At 49.4% G+C, this 14,110-nt stretch overlaps 1 protein-coding gene across 4 annotated transcripts in view; it reads right to left on the bottom strand.

Annotated features, from left to right (window-relative positions):
- Positions 1-14,110, bottom strand: part of TBL1X (transducin beta like 1 X-linked) — a 196,306-nt gene that overhangs the window by 66,390 nt on the left and 115,806 nt on the right. Inside the window, exon 3 of one of the 4 annotated variants that reach the window (XM_044235566.1) lies at positions 10,009-10,102. The exons of 2 other annotated variants lie outside the window; for them this stretch is intronic. The gene's annotated coding sequence lies outside the window, so the exon portion shown is untranslated. One more of the 4 variants, XM_044235565.1, reaches the window with a different exon arrangement.

Consider the following 14,110-nt stretch of genomic DNA (forward strand, 5'->3'; position numbering starts at 1 on the left):
CAAAATCACAGAACGTGCTGTGTTGTATCTGGGCAAAGAGCGTACGAGCCAGGCGTTTTAATAAATACACACTGGTGACCATTATGGGGCTCGGACACGTAGAGGAACTCCCAGGAACTCCCCGGAGTACTCGGATGAAACGCGCTCGGTGCGCTCTACCACTTTGTAGATCAGGCTCCTGTCTTCACTACCCTCCCCTTTGCAGAGGCTGAGCTCACGAGTTGGGAGACTGACCCAGACATGGCAACGGAGGGCAAATACCAGGGCCATGAGCAGGGCTGAGCACGCTTTTTCTTTCCAGGGCCCAAGAGTAAGTGTCTTGGACTCTGCAGCCGTACCCTGTTACAACTAGTCCCCTCCGGCCGGAAGCTGAAATGCAGGACCTGACAATACACGAACAGATGGGTGTGGGGCTACGTCCCTCAAACCTGATCTCCGAGAACAGATAGTGGGCTGGGGTGGCCTCGGGGCGGTAGTGTGCCCACCCCTGCCTTGAGGGCACTGCGCTGTTGGATGTATTAAGCTGTGCACCCACAACTCATTACTAAATTTAAAGAGACAACCTAAAATTGCATCCGGGTGATGTGAGATGGTCAACGTGCAAAGAAAGCAGTGCTTTGTTCCAGAAGTAAAGTAGGTGTGCGCTTTGTTACGGAGAATGAGCACAGCAAAGGGGAAATGGCAGGACGGGTTCTGGTCCTGGGGACCTTCACGCAGCTGCCCCGAGGAGTCGTCCGGACAGTTGTGCAAATGTCACATCAAGTTAACACGCTTTCAGGACCCAAGTGCAGAAAGTTTCATTAGAGCTTCTCAGTTCTTTCACGGGTCACAGAAGGGTGAAATTAAACAGAACAACTGAATCAGTCTGGAAGCGACATCCTTCGTTTATTTTGCCTTTAAAAATTATTATATTTAAGGGGCGCCTGGGTGGCTCAGTCGGTGAAGCCTCTGCCTTCGGCTCAGGTCATGTGCTCAGGGTCCTGGGATGGAGCCCGGCACTGAGCTCCGCGCTCAGCGGGGAGCCTGCTCTCCCCCTGCTTCTGCCTGCGGGCTCCCTCTCTCTTTCTCTATCTCTCAAAAGAGTAAGTAAAATCTTTTTAAAAACTTGCATTTAAACAGACTTCAGTTTTTAGAATAGTGTTAGGTTCACAGCAAAAGCGAGCAGACGGTCCAGAGATTTCCCATATGATCCCAAACAGCCTCCCTCACTCTCCACATCCCCCACCAGAGCAGCCGTGAGTTCACGTTCACGAGCCTACACGGACACGGCGCCATCACCCAACGCCCACAGGTTACTTCAAGGGTCCACTCTGGCTGCTGCTCACTCCGCGCACTGAAACAAATGCACACGCACCTTTCCCCACGGTAAAATCCCTAAGAAATCCCGTGTTGTCTCAGCATCTCTTCCTGCCCCAACCCTTGGCAGCCACCGATCTTTTCACACTGTGTCTGGCTTTTCCTTTTCCAGAACAAGCCCAGTGCTGGAGTCATGGGGTCACTCAGAGTCGTTCAGACTGACTTCTTTTCACTTAGTACCGGGCATTTAAGGTTCTTCCATACTTTTCATGGCCTGATTCAAGCCCAGTTCTCTTTAGTGCTGAATAATTATTCTGTCGTTTGGACGGCGGACCACAGTTCACTTCCGGAATGTGATCTCATCTTGGTTGCTTCCAGGTTTTGGCAATGATGAATAAAGCTGCTATCAACATCTGTGTGCAGGCTTCTGTATGGATACGTTTTTAACTCCACTGCGTACATTTCCTGTTTCTAGCCGTTAAATGGGCACCTGGGTGGCTCAGTCGGTCAAGTGCCCACCTTCAGCTGAAGTCAGGATCCCAGAGTTCTGGGATCGAGTCCCGCAGCAGGCTCATTTCTCAGCAGGAAGCCTGCTTCTCCCTCTCCCTCTGCCCGCCACTCTCCCTGCCTGGGTGCTTGAGCTCGCGCTCGCTCGCTCTGTCAAATAAATAAAATCTTTAAAAATTAAAAAAATAGTAAATATCATTGAAATGGGGTAAGTAACACATGTTCATGGGAGAGATTTTCAGTGGTTCCCAAGTGCAGGTAGTTATGATCCCTGAAGGTCATCTGCCCCAAGGGCAATGTCTGGAGAGACTTTCTGTTTGTCACAAGGTCAGGGGGGAGATGCCACGGGCATCTAATGGGTAGAGGCCATGGAAACTGCTCAGCGTCCTACAGCACAGAAGACATCTCCCCTCCGAGGAAGGATTATCTGGTGGCCAATGTCCACAGAGCTGAGGCTGGGCAATCCTGGTACGAAGGTAAAATGTCCCAAGTCTTCCAAGTCACTCTGGGTTGCTGGCTCTCGGTGTGGAAGGCCTCTACAGTAAGCTGCTGATTCTAACAGAGAAACTGTCTAGAAGCATAGACTCTTCATTCCCCCTTTTGTCTACTAGTCCTTCATTTTCGGATGTTCTCTGAGCTTTTATTTTTCCTGACCAATTCACATCCGGCTCCTGCCAGCCAGGGAAGCTCTGACATTCGGTCAGGTGTCTAGACCCCGACAGCTGAACGAGAGGGAGCTATCCTGGGCTCTGCATTTTGCTCACTCTGTCTTGTTAGTTAGCCAAAATCTAGACTGACTAACGTCTTCGACCAATATCGAGTATCTTATTTACGGAGATCATCCATTCGCGGACGAGGTCATCCGCTCACCAAGAAAGTACCAGGATGTGCAGTCCGTTGAGGGAGCTGGACTGCGGAAGACAAGACTGCTTTGTGGCCCACGGAATTCCCATCTTCAACAGCGGGCACCATGCCACTCCTACACGCGGTCATCCCTGCGAACGCTTTCGCTCTGCTGTTCCATCTGTCTTTAAGACGTCACGCCTCCCTTATTCCATCAGTGGTCCTGGACAGTTGCGAGGACACAAGCAGCACGGATTATCAGAAGCAAGGATTGTAAAATCAAGTGCAATACACACGACGTACCCTACAAATGTGCATTCACGCCAGGCCTAATGTCCCGTGTCTGTAGCTACCGAGTAGGAGCACCTCCCCATTCATAAGACGACGGAGTCTGCCTTTATAAGAACGGCGACCTGTCGGTCCACTTTCCTTTCTCACGCTCTGACGTTGCTCCCTTGAACTCACTGCCGGGGTGGATGCCGCTCAGTCGGCCCGGGGAAGACTGGAACTCGCAAGGCCACACAATTTGGCTCTCTTGATCCCGAGAACCAAACAGTCACATCTTCTTCTTCCTGGATGTAACGGGACTGCATCATGGGGACACCGGTTTACTCCCCTGTGCGATGGCTGCAAACGGCAGTGTGCAGTGTGCAATCCTTTGCGGAAACAAATAGTTGAGGCAGTTGACTTGCAGGACCAAGAACTTGACCATTTCACTAAAACGCACTCTACTGTAAATCGTGGGAGGCAGGCAGGCACTAGCTGTCCACTGTAAATGAAGGACACAGGACGCTGAAAGGAAACACACCCATGCCCAGAGCAGGGCCTAGCAGGACACCTGCCAGAAAACTCGGGGTTTGCGGGGCGCCTGGCTGGCAGGTCAGCTAGTCGAGCATGCAACTCTTGATCCTGGGGTCAGGAGTTTGCGGCCCATGCTGAGCACAGAGATTACTTAAAAACAACGACACAGCACCAACCAAAAAACCAGAAGATGACGACAACGACGACTCGTGTTTCCCTACAATTTAAAAAAGGTGACTGAGGAACGCCTGGCTGGTTCAGTCAGTAGAGCACACAGCCCTTGATCTCTGGGTCCTGGGTTTGAGCCCCATGTTGGGTGTAGAGATTACTTAAAACCTTAAAAGTATAAAAATAAATACCAAAAAATACAAGGGCAAGGGACTCTTGTGGCAGAGAAAAGAACACATGATTTAAAGCCTTTTGAACTTTCTGTGAGTCCAACAGCTCAGCACGTATGGGTCATCAGAATCCCCAGGTTCCCAAGGGCTTCTGACAGTCCCACTGGCTCTGGAGTCTGGGCTGGGATGCTGATGTATCATAAAGCAGAGAGGCATCTCGTCTCGCCCCGTCAGGAATACGCCGGCCAAAATGCCCGTGTGTGCCGCAAAGAGAAACAGCCAGCATCTATGCGAAGCTTCGAGGCTCCAAGAACGCGAGTTCAGGGCACCGCTGTCCCCCTACACTGTCACTGCCCACCCCACCCCCGCCAGCAGCCCAGAGACTTTGTAAGTGTGCTGTCAGGAAGCTGTGAACCTGGAGGCAATCCTAGGCCAGCTGGCCCTAAACCCCATTGCCCTCCCCAACAATGTCTGTCTTCAGGGTGCAGTTTTAAGGGACGCTTAGCAATAGAAGACAGGAAGCCCCGCTGTGTTGTTCTAGTGGTCTCCATTTCCCCTGAAGGTCAAACTCTGGCCTCCATTCTGCCTGACCTGTCCATCACGCTGTGCTTTTTACCCAGTCTTAGCTGGCTTCCTCCTCCCTGGATTCCAGCGTGGTCGGTTTCCCAGAAACTACACTCCGTGCCGGGAAAGGGTCATGTCTCCTTTACGAGGCAATCTGGCAGACTCCCGCAGAAGCATCACGGCCCCAGAGTGAGGCCGGCCATGGTGAAACCCCAGAATCTCCTACGGGAGCTGTGCGTCTCCTGACGAACACCGTGACGTCTCTGTGCCACACAGAACGGCGCTGGACACTTACACCGCACAGATGCGCATATCCAAATGTACCTAAAGCCAGGCACGCAGGCGGGTAACGATGAAGTTAACGATTATAACCGCAGCATGGCCGCGGCCACGAAACCCTGGCCACTAGAATGCCCCGCTCCTTCTGTTCTACTAATCATTCTCTCGTGTTTTTAAAGGTGGGGGGAAATCCGTGAACCTGAAAATACAAAACCAGATGAACCTTGTTTGTATTTCATTGCCATAAGAAATGTTTTAAAGAAATAAAAATTAAAAAGCCAAGATGAACCTAAACACATGTACGCCACTCACTACTCCAAAGGAACACGTTTCAGGAGGTTTCTTTAAAGGGGCTAAAACTGTCACACCAGTAAACGTGTGAGGGAATCTAGTTTTCCTTTCAACTGGGACATAATCCCATTTATCTGTGGTTTTCTTATATGGAAACATACTAGTTGTTTGTTTCTCGAACAAAGTTGTTTGATTCTCGAACAACTGAATTTTTAAATGAGCAACCGTGTTTGAGAAAGAAAGTGAGCACAGTCGGATGAGAACACAAACCGGCTCGGACCAACAGCAGACGGGACCGGCCGCGGGCACTCGCACTCCGGAGTGGCGTCGCGGGCACGGCCGTCGCGCTCGGCTCACCCAACGATTTCACCCGCCTGCCTCCTTGCTTTCGCCGAGTGACCTCACCAGCCGCGTGGGCAACACTCTTCTTCGTGCAAACACAATCGCCAAAACAAGAAAATGCCAATGCTCCGTTTCCTTTAAAAAGGAAATACAGGGAAAGTAAAACCTCAGGGTACTTTCTCGATTAAGCTTAGCCGGTTTTCCTTTGAGCCTGTTCCAATTTCTGGGAGGTCCTAAGATCATGTTCGTGAGGGACAGAAAATCCTCTGGGGATGCACCTACAGGGCATCATGCTAAGGGAAGTCAGAGAAAGACAAACACTATGATTTCACGGATACAAAAACAAACGGACGGCTTCTTCCCCGGGGTGGGGGCGGCAGACACAGGACACGGGGGTAAATACGGTCACCGTCTCAGTGTATCCGTGCCTGTGGTACAGCTGTCTGGGTCCATTAGGAAGCTCTGGCGGCGATGTGTCTCACCACAAATTAAACTCTGAGCAAAGTGTTACCCTAAAATGATATTCTGAAGATCTCACTAAAATGAAGGAAGACGTTAAATGGTGGAAACGGATGCTATTTCAGATTTCCGGTTGTGTGAATAGAACTTCTCACAACCCGTACACAGCCCTTGCTGCAGAGAAAAGCTCTTTGCAAAAAAAAAAAAAAAAGTTGAAAACACCCTACAGTTCCAAGTATGACATTTACATGGTTTTACTGAAATATCACAGATTAAAAATAGAAGACTGCCTTTTAGTAGGGCACAGACCTTATCCAAAAAAGGGGGGGGTGAATTTTGAGAAACCATCCTCAAATCTGGTTCCTTCATTAGTCAGAGATTTCTCTCTTATTCGCCGGGAAGAGAGAATTCCTTAAAAGATGGGACAGAGAAGCAAATTTTGGAACTGGGAATGGAAAAGGACACATATCTGAAATGCGTAAGTCTTGAAACTCAGCTGGGGTTAGTGCGGGCGCCCGGCCGGCTCGCTCAGTAGAACCCGCAGCACTCCTGATCGCTGTGTGAGTCTGAGCCCCACACTGGGTGTAGAAATTACTTAAAAATAAAACCTTATGTAGAAATTACTTAAAAATAAAACCTTATGTAGAAATTACTTAAAAATAAAACCTTAGGGGGCGCCTGGGTGGCTCAGTGGGTTAAAGCCGCTGCCTTCAGCTCAGGTCATGATCTCAGGGTCCTGGGATCAAGCCCCACATCGGGCTTTCTGCTCGGCGGGGAGCCTGCTTCCTCCTCTCTCTCTGCCTGCCTCTCTGCCTACTTGTGATCTCTCTCTGTCAAATAAATAAATAAAATCTTTAAAAAAATAAAAAAAAAAAATAAAACCTTAGGGAGAAAAAAAACCAAAACAAAACAAAACGGCTCGGCTGGGTTTTTTTTTTTAAGATTTTATTTATTTATTTGACAGAGAGAGATCACAAGTAGGCAGAGAGGCAGGCAGAGAGAAAGGAAGGGGAGCAGGCCCCCCGCTGAGCAGAGAGCCCGACGCAGGACTCGATCCCAGGACCCTGAGATTATGACCCGAGCCGAAGGCAGTGGCTTAACCCACTGAGCCACCCAGGTGCCCTCGGCTGGGGTTTTAAACTCTACACCTTTGTGGGGCCTTGGCAATGCGCACTGGAGGCTTCCACGGGAAAAAGGGAAGGAAGCGAGGGTTAGAACCGGGTGACGAATGAGGTGGACGCATGATGCACCTACCCTTATCCTTACCCTTACCCTTGGAAAAGCCCATGCTCCCTAGGCGCGGTGGTCAATAGACGTAAATATGCTTGTCTGACTTCGCACGACCCTAACCTGTTCGCCCAGAGGCTAGCAAACTTGTCCTTTAAGCATATGAGGGTAATGAGTTTCCGCTTCGCAGCCCACAGGACTTCTCTGTCACAATCCTCGACCTCCGTCACGCACAACGCGCAAACCAACAGGGGTAGCTGCGTTCCAACGAAACGTTAATGATGTACAATAAAATCTGAATTTCACAGAACGTTCACGTATCAAGACATTATTCTTCTTTTGATATTTAAAAATGTAAAAACCACCCTGAGCTTGTTGACCGTAGGAAAGGAGGCACTGCGCTAATTCTGGCCTGTGGGCGTTCGCGAGCTCTGAGCTGGATTCCATGAGTCATGGTCGGATGCCGTTTCCATCGCGTCTCCCCAAGATTACTTCGCAATGAACCCTCAGGAAAACAGTGTGATGGTTCCCAAAACATTAAATATAGAATCAGCACGTGACCCAGCGATGCCTCTTCTAGGTCTAGAGCCGAAAGAACTGAAAGGAGGCAGCTGAGGAGGTATTTGGCCCCTGGTGTTGGTAGAGCGGCAACATATTCCCAACAGCGAGAAGAGGAAAACAACCCACACGCCACGGATGGACGAACGGATCCACCAAGCCTGTATAAATTATAAACACACACACGTACACACGTACACACGATGGAGTACTAGTCAGCCTCTGAAGAGAACAAAATTCTGATATGCACCACACTGCAGGTGAACGACGACGATGTCACATTAAGGAAAATGAGCCACCAAAGGGCAAGAGTGTGTGACCCCACCCATGTGCGGCAGCTGGCGACCTTACAGAGACAGAAGGCGGAGCGGGGGTTGCCGGGAGCGGGCAGGTGCGCGGGAGGAAAAGGAGTCCCGGCCCTAACAGCTACAGGAGTTTGAACGTGGGAAGACAAAACAGTTCTGGGGATCGACAGTGAAATCTATATAATGCCACTAAACTGTATACTTAAAATTTACCATTTTAACCATGTTTTCTTTTTAAAGATTTATTTACTTGAGAGTGAGCATGGCTGGCAGAGGTGCACAGAGAGAGAGAGTGAGAAATGCCCAGCGGACTCAGCACTCAGCACGGTGTCCGACGCAAAGCTTGAGCCCAGCACCTCCCCCCGCTCCCGGCCCGAGATCATGACCTGAACTAAAATCAAGAATCGGACGGACGTTCAACCCGCTGAGCCACCCAGGCGTCCCCAAATGGGAAATTCTATATTTTGTGTATTTATACCACGGTAAAAGAAAATCTCAAAAGAAAATCAACCTTCAGTGCAAATGCTTTTCTTCCAAAGACCCGACTTGTTGGTTAAAAAGAAACTTAGATCAAAATGGTGATGAGACTTAAATCGCACATCAGCCATCTTATTTTGAAGTGAGTGTCAAGAAAAAATGACCACTTTCTCTTCCTGAGCCAGTCTCAAACCCTTAAACCAGGAAACACAAAATGGACCCCGTTCTCTCCAGATTCCTTCTTGGCTCTCTGACACACTTCCTGCTGGAACAGAGCCGTTCTCTAGAAACAATCTCAGAATCTTGGTACTTTCTGAAATATGTGCACATTCGTCAAACCCGGAAATTCTTAGGCCAGTTTCTATCCTTGGGGAATTTAGCTACACGATAGCAGAGTGACACATTTTGGTTAATTAAATTCGTATTAATCTTTGCAGCTGGGAAATGGGACGAAAGTTCTTGTTCAATCCAGATCATAAAAGTCATTCAAAAAAAAGGTGAACACACGATGCTGTTAAATGATGTTCAGCACTGGCCTTGTGGTTACTGGCAAAAGCTCTAGAAGCCTGAGAAAAACAAGAGGGATTCAGATTCAATTAATCTCAGCCAAATAATTTCTCCCTACCTCAGATGAAAGCTTCAGGGGAAAAAAGGAAATTTCGGCATAATTCTTAGTGGAAGCTGTTCCCCTTACTCTGAAACAAGGAAGGAGTGAGTAAGAGGATGACATTAACAGATTCCTTCCTGTCAGGTTTCCAGATGGCGGTTCACTAACCACTATGGTGGTGGTTCCCTCAACTCTGATCTTCTACAAGCCTGGGTCAGTCTTTACGAAAATACACGGGGTTATCAAATGACTGTGGCACGTTAGTGAAGCTTCTGAAAGGCATCGTTTCTGACCTCTGGGCCCCTCCCACTGACTGTGCCGTCGAGCCTCGGGCTAGGCCTGAACCACCATTCACCTCCCCACAGAGAACTCACCCTGTCCCTGGCTTGAGCCGCCAGATGCATTTCTGGTCCTGGCCCTTCCAGCTCCACACTGGTCCCATATGACATGTCCTCGTGGAGGTCCAACCAGCAACCCAAACACTGCCTGTCCACGACGGGCCCTGCACCCACCTCCCACACCAACATGAACGCGACCCTCCGCCCACCTGCTGTCCCAGAGGACGACACCTCCCTCCCGTCCTCCTGTACCCAGGACGTCTGCGGTGATCTCTGCTGAAGTATCCCAAATCTGGGCTTTCCTTCCTGGCCCCATGGAGCTCCGCTCGTGGAAAACGAGACTGTCTTCTGCCTGGGAGCAGCCTACAGCCACTGCAATCCCTCCCCGACACAGGAGCCACCACCTGCTGGTGCCGTGGGAAGACACTGGAGGGTTTCAAGTCCGAACGCTCCACCATTATGACTACTGATGGTTGTTCCCTGCACACAGCTCTGATCCCATCCCCTTGTCAGACACTTGCTCCCATCACATCACACCTGCCCAGTCTGGCTTTTCACCTCTCATGCTCCTGAAGCTCGGTCCTACTGCCTGGTCTTTGCATGTGCTGTTCCCGAACTGTCTTCTGGCTCTCCCCAGGTGCATCCCCAAGACGTCAACTCAACCACCTCCTCATTAAGAAGCCTTCTTGCCTCTATCATGGAACCCCTTCCACCCAAGTCACTCGGACACATGACCCCGCTCCTGACCTTCGCGGCCCGTGTGGTTACCCGAGCACCTTATCTGTTTTTCTGCTTCCTGCCTGTCCGGCTGCAGCAGGTCGGGGCATCAGCACCTGCACCCCTGAGCTCACAGGGCATCCGGCTCAGCACCTGCAAATCCACAAAGCTTGGCTTTATGCTTCAAACACGAATGAAACTTAACAGACAAGCACCAAAAAAGACACACAAAAAAACACAAACAACAACAACAAACACAACACCTTCCGAATACAGTAAGATGTACTTAACACCGAACTCCACTGAACACTGCATCTTCCTTCTTGATGACTCATGCACCATTTTCGGGTCCTGCAGGGCTCTATAGTAAGCGTCGATGATAATCATATAGTAAGGGTAGAAGCAGAAGCTGGGTGAGATCACAGCCGTCCAAATTTATACCCTTATGAGCAGACGGCGGTGCCTCCCCGTTGTTACTTACATGTGAGAGTTTGGTATCATCATCACATAAACCTTACCACCAAGCTGGTCCAACACATACGTCGCGACTAGACTGCACCCTTCACTGTACGGTCTAACAATCAGAAGATAAGTCGCAGCCAGTTCTTGTGAAGGATTCCGCTACTCCCAGCGGCCGGGATATCCTTCAGACACGCAGTGTCCCCAAACCCATCCGGGGCTACTCAGCTGCGTTTGGCTGGCCTCACTCCCGTTAACTGCAAACTACGGAGACATCACCCAAACTCAGGAAGTATGAGTGCGCACGGACCCCTTTACTAGCTCTTCCCAGAAATGAACCTGAAGTCCCTTTAGATGGATTCGGTGCAGGCAAGACAACCAAGCAGGGTGGGGATACGGGGGAAGTCTGGTGAGATGCAGACAAGAGACTTCTGTGCTGCTTTCATGTGGGAGGACCAGAAGCTAGAAACCCTGCAAAAGGCGCTGGGCGCTCTGGGTGGAGTCTCTTGGGGGAGTTCTGGCTGGGACTCCTCAGAGCAAAGGGGAAGCCGGCTCTCCGAGTACTCGCCAATGACTGGGCATTCACGTGCCTTAGGGGAAAACAACAGAAAGCAGAAGATGTGTACGCCTCCTTTTTGAGGATCCCTAGCTTTTACTGACTTTTTCAATGAACATGGCTATGCTCAGGCCAGATTTGGGGGAGGGGGATAACGGCCGACTTCTGTCTTTTCACACAAAACTCCCTATAATCTCTCTGGGCGATGAATATACATTTATCATGAGCATATATCAAGAAGTCATTTGTGCTTCCACCATGAAATGCTACATAGCTAGCAGTGACTGCGTACTTTCTGGAGTCCAGAGAAAGCCCAAGCTTCTACGGCTAGAGCTTCACAATGTGAAATTATGCAGTAAAATCACTACAATATTCCAGATACCACCCCCCAAATCCTCTGAAGTTCCTTTACAAAATGTGTCCAAGTGCCTACTATGTAACATAAAATACCATTATTCTCACTAAGACTTAAATAAGTTAATTCAAACTGAAATGTTTTCCACGTTGTGAAAGGTTAGCTTATAAAAACTCATTTTATGAACACTTTGTCCTAAATGCAGCTATCTGCGAAGGGAAATATGTGCCTAGGAAATGGGATACATTTTAAATAGAAGAGAAAATGCTGATCTTTGATCTAGTCCCTCAACCTCTTGGCCTCCACCTTCAAAGGATGCTTAAAACTCATTTCTTCCAAACGTCGGTGAGGCAGAGCCTTCCTGACCCCAAGAGGAATGGTTTGCTCACGGCCACCTTGGGCTCCCAAGGACCCCGTGTGTAGCGCATGGAAAGACCAACTGCAATCGCGGAGATGGCTTCCTTGTATGTCTCACCCCTCCTCCAGATGCCAGACCTAAGACCCTACACCTGTCTGCACTTACGTATCTATTCGAGGTTCTCATCACCAGGGTGATGATGTCCCCCTAGGGGACACTGGGCTCTCTCTGGACACAGTTTGGGTTGTTCTAACTGTTGCGGGGAGAGTTCCTGGTACCCGGTGGGTGGGGCCCAGGGCGGCAGCTCAACACCCCACAACACAGAGGACAGCCCCACCACCGAGAACTGTCCAGCCCCGTATGTGAATAACGCCCAGGCTCAGAAACCCCTTCTGTCCCCTTACGGGAAGCTATGTGGTTTTCCTGCAGCCCGTGTTCATGCTCTATACAAGTTTAACTTCTCTCCTTGCTCCTAAGTTGTCTGCAAGACACCTTCACTCTTTTGGTTGTTATTCAATCTTGCTTTATCTTTCTAGTGTTCGAGGACTGTTCACATAGGTTCTGGGCATCACTGGAGGGAGGCCGGCAGTCCACCAAGTGTCAATGTTTCTATCTTCTAAAGCTACTGTCCTTAAAAAATAATGGTTCAATATATTTGTTCCAAACAAATATATTCTGCGTAAATTTAACAGAATAAAACATTTACCATATGGCATTCAGCTTTATTAATTAGCAGGTCAGGTGACACCGCTAGCGACGTACGGTAATTACCCCGGCGTATTTGGTTTTGTTTGTTTGTTTTTAAAGATTTTATTTGTTTATTTGACAGACAGAGATCACAAGTAGACAAAGAGGCAGGCAGAGAGAGAGAGGAGGAAGCAGGCTCCCTGCTGAGCAGAGAGCCCGATGCGGGACTCGATCCCAGGACCCTGAGATCATGACCTGAGCCGAAGGCAGCGGCTTAACCCACTGAGCCACCCAGGCACCCAGCCACGGCGTATTTGTATTTAGGGCATCTTCCTCATCAAGATGGGAAAGCACACACACACACACACACACACACACAAAAGAAAAAAATTCCCAAGGATGGTCTGAGTCACAGAATTTCAATGAACCTCACCTTTCATTCTACCTAGAAGGCACTCTGTACGCCGGCCCACAGCCTTCTGCTACAACCAACCCAACGGAGTCCGCCCTCCGCGCAGAGACGGACAGGGAAGTGAGGGAAACAAGAGCGCAATGATCAGGTACAAACAGGCTCAGGATGTCCAGGGCGGCTATTAAAATGCAGAAGAAGAATCATTATGAACACCAGCCCACCATCATGCCTACCTCACAAGGCAGTACCTGCCGACACCAAAAAATTAGCCAATGAGGCCAAAAACAACGGGTCGATTTGAAATCAAATTAAAAACGCAGGCGCTGTACCTCCCGGCTCCCCCGTTACACCGCTCCGACTGGATATTAGCAGCTCGATTACGCAGAACACGGCCGCATGGATGAAGCCCGCATGTAAGCCTTGTCGCCACTTGTCCGCTGCCACGTGCACATCGGGGTGTCCAAGTCCCTGTAAACGTGAGGAAGCAATCCACACACTCCGGACCCTCCAACGGCTGGTCTAACTGCATTAATCCCTTCTCAAGTCTAGGGGCCGTAAACCTCCATTTAACGAGACCGCTCTCACCGAATGGAAATTCAGCGCGGCAGGCCAGGGGGCACTGAGAACCAGTTTACTGGGGAAACGTGATGAGGATTCACGAAGCCTCTCAGAAAGCACAATACTTTACCGAAGGCTTGGTATTAATAAAAATAGATAGATAGATAGATAGAGAGAGAGATAGTGCTGCGTTTGCATACGTTTTAACGGCATCGCCACTGTAAGAAAATGCACCCTGGATTCTCCTTACTGGGTCAGAAGATGCTACGGCAACAAAACCGCGGCTTCTTACTTGTCCGCTCGCCTCACTCCACCGGCCATGATCACAAGCCTCTCTGTAGGTGAAACAAGATCCTGCTCAGGGAAAAGCAGTATGCTCGCTAATTTCTGCACAAACCCCAAGAGAAATCAATTTCACTTTACAATTTTTCTAATTGGCAAAGGTACGTTAAAAAGTGTGCGGGGTTTTTTTTCCCCTCAAGCACGTGCTGTTATAGAACGGAAAATGGTGTTTCACCTATCTTACGAAAAACAAAGATTTTAAAGACTTGAGTTTTTAATTCCATGGCTGAAAATCAAAGGAAAGAACTCAAATATACCAGAGTAACACTGAAAAGCAATCAGTACTTCAACACTCCGACTGCATTCTGCTCTGGCGGCAGTGCTGGAGGGTGCGTGTGACTGATTCTGCCTTTGATAAACACCGCCGGTCCCTGAAACCCATAAAATGCAGTACAACCGACGGCAGAGCGGCTTCCCCGGCTCTCGTTTGTGGA

Source organism: Neovison vison, chromosome X (assembly GCF_020171115.1).
Source record: "Neovison vison isolate M4711 chromosome X, ASM_NN_V1, whole genome shotgun sequence".
Taxonomy (NCBI): Eukaryota; Metazoa; Chordata; class Mammalia; order Carnivora; family Mustelidae; genus Neogale; species Neogale vison.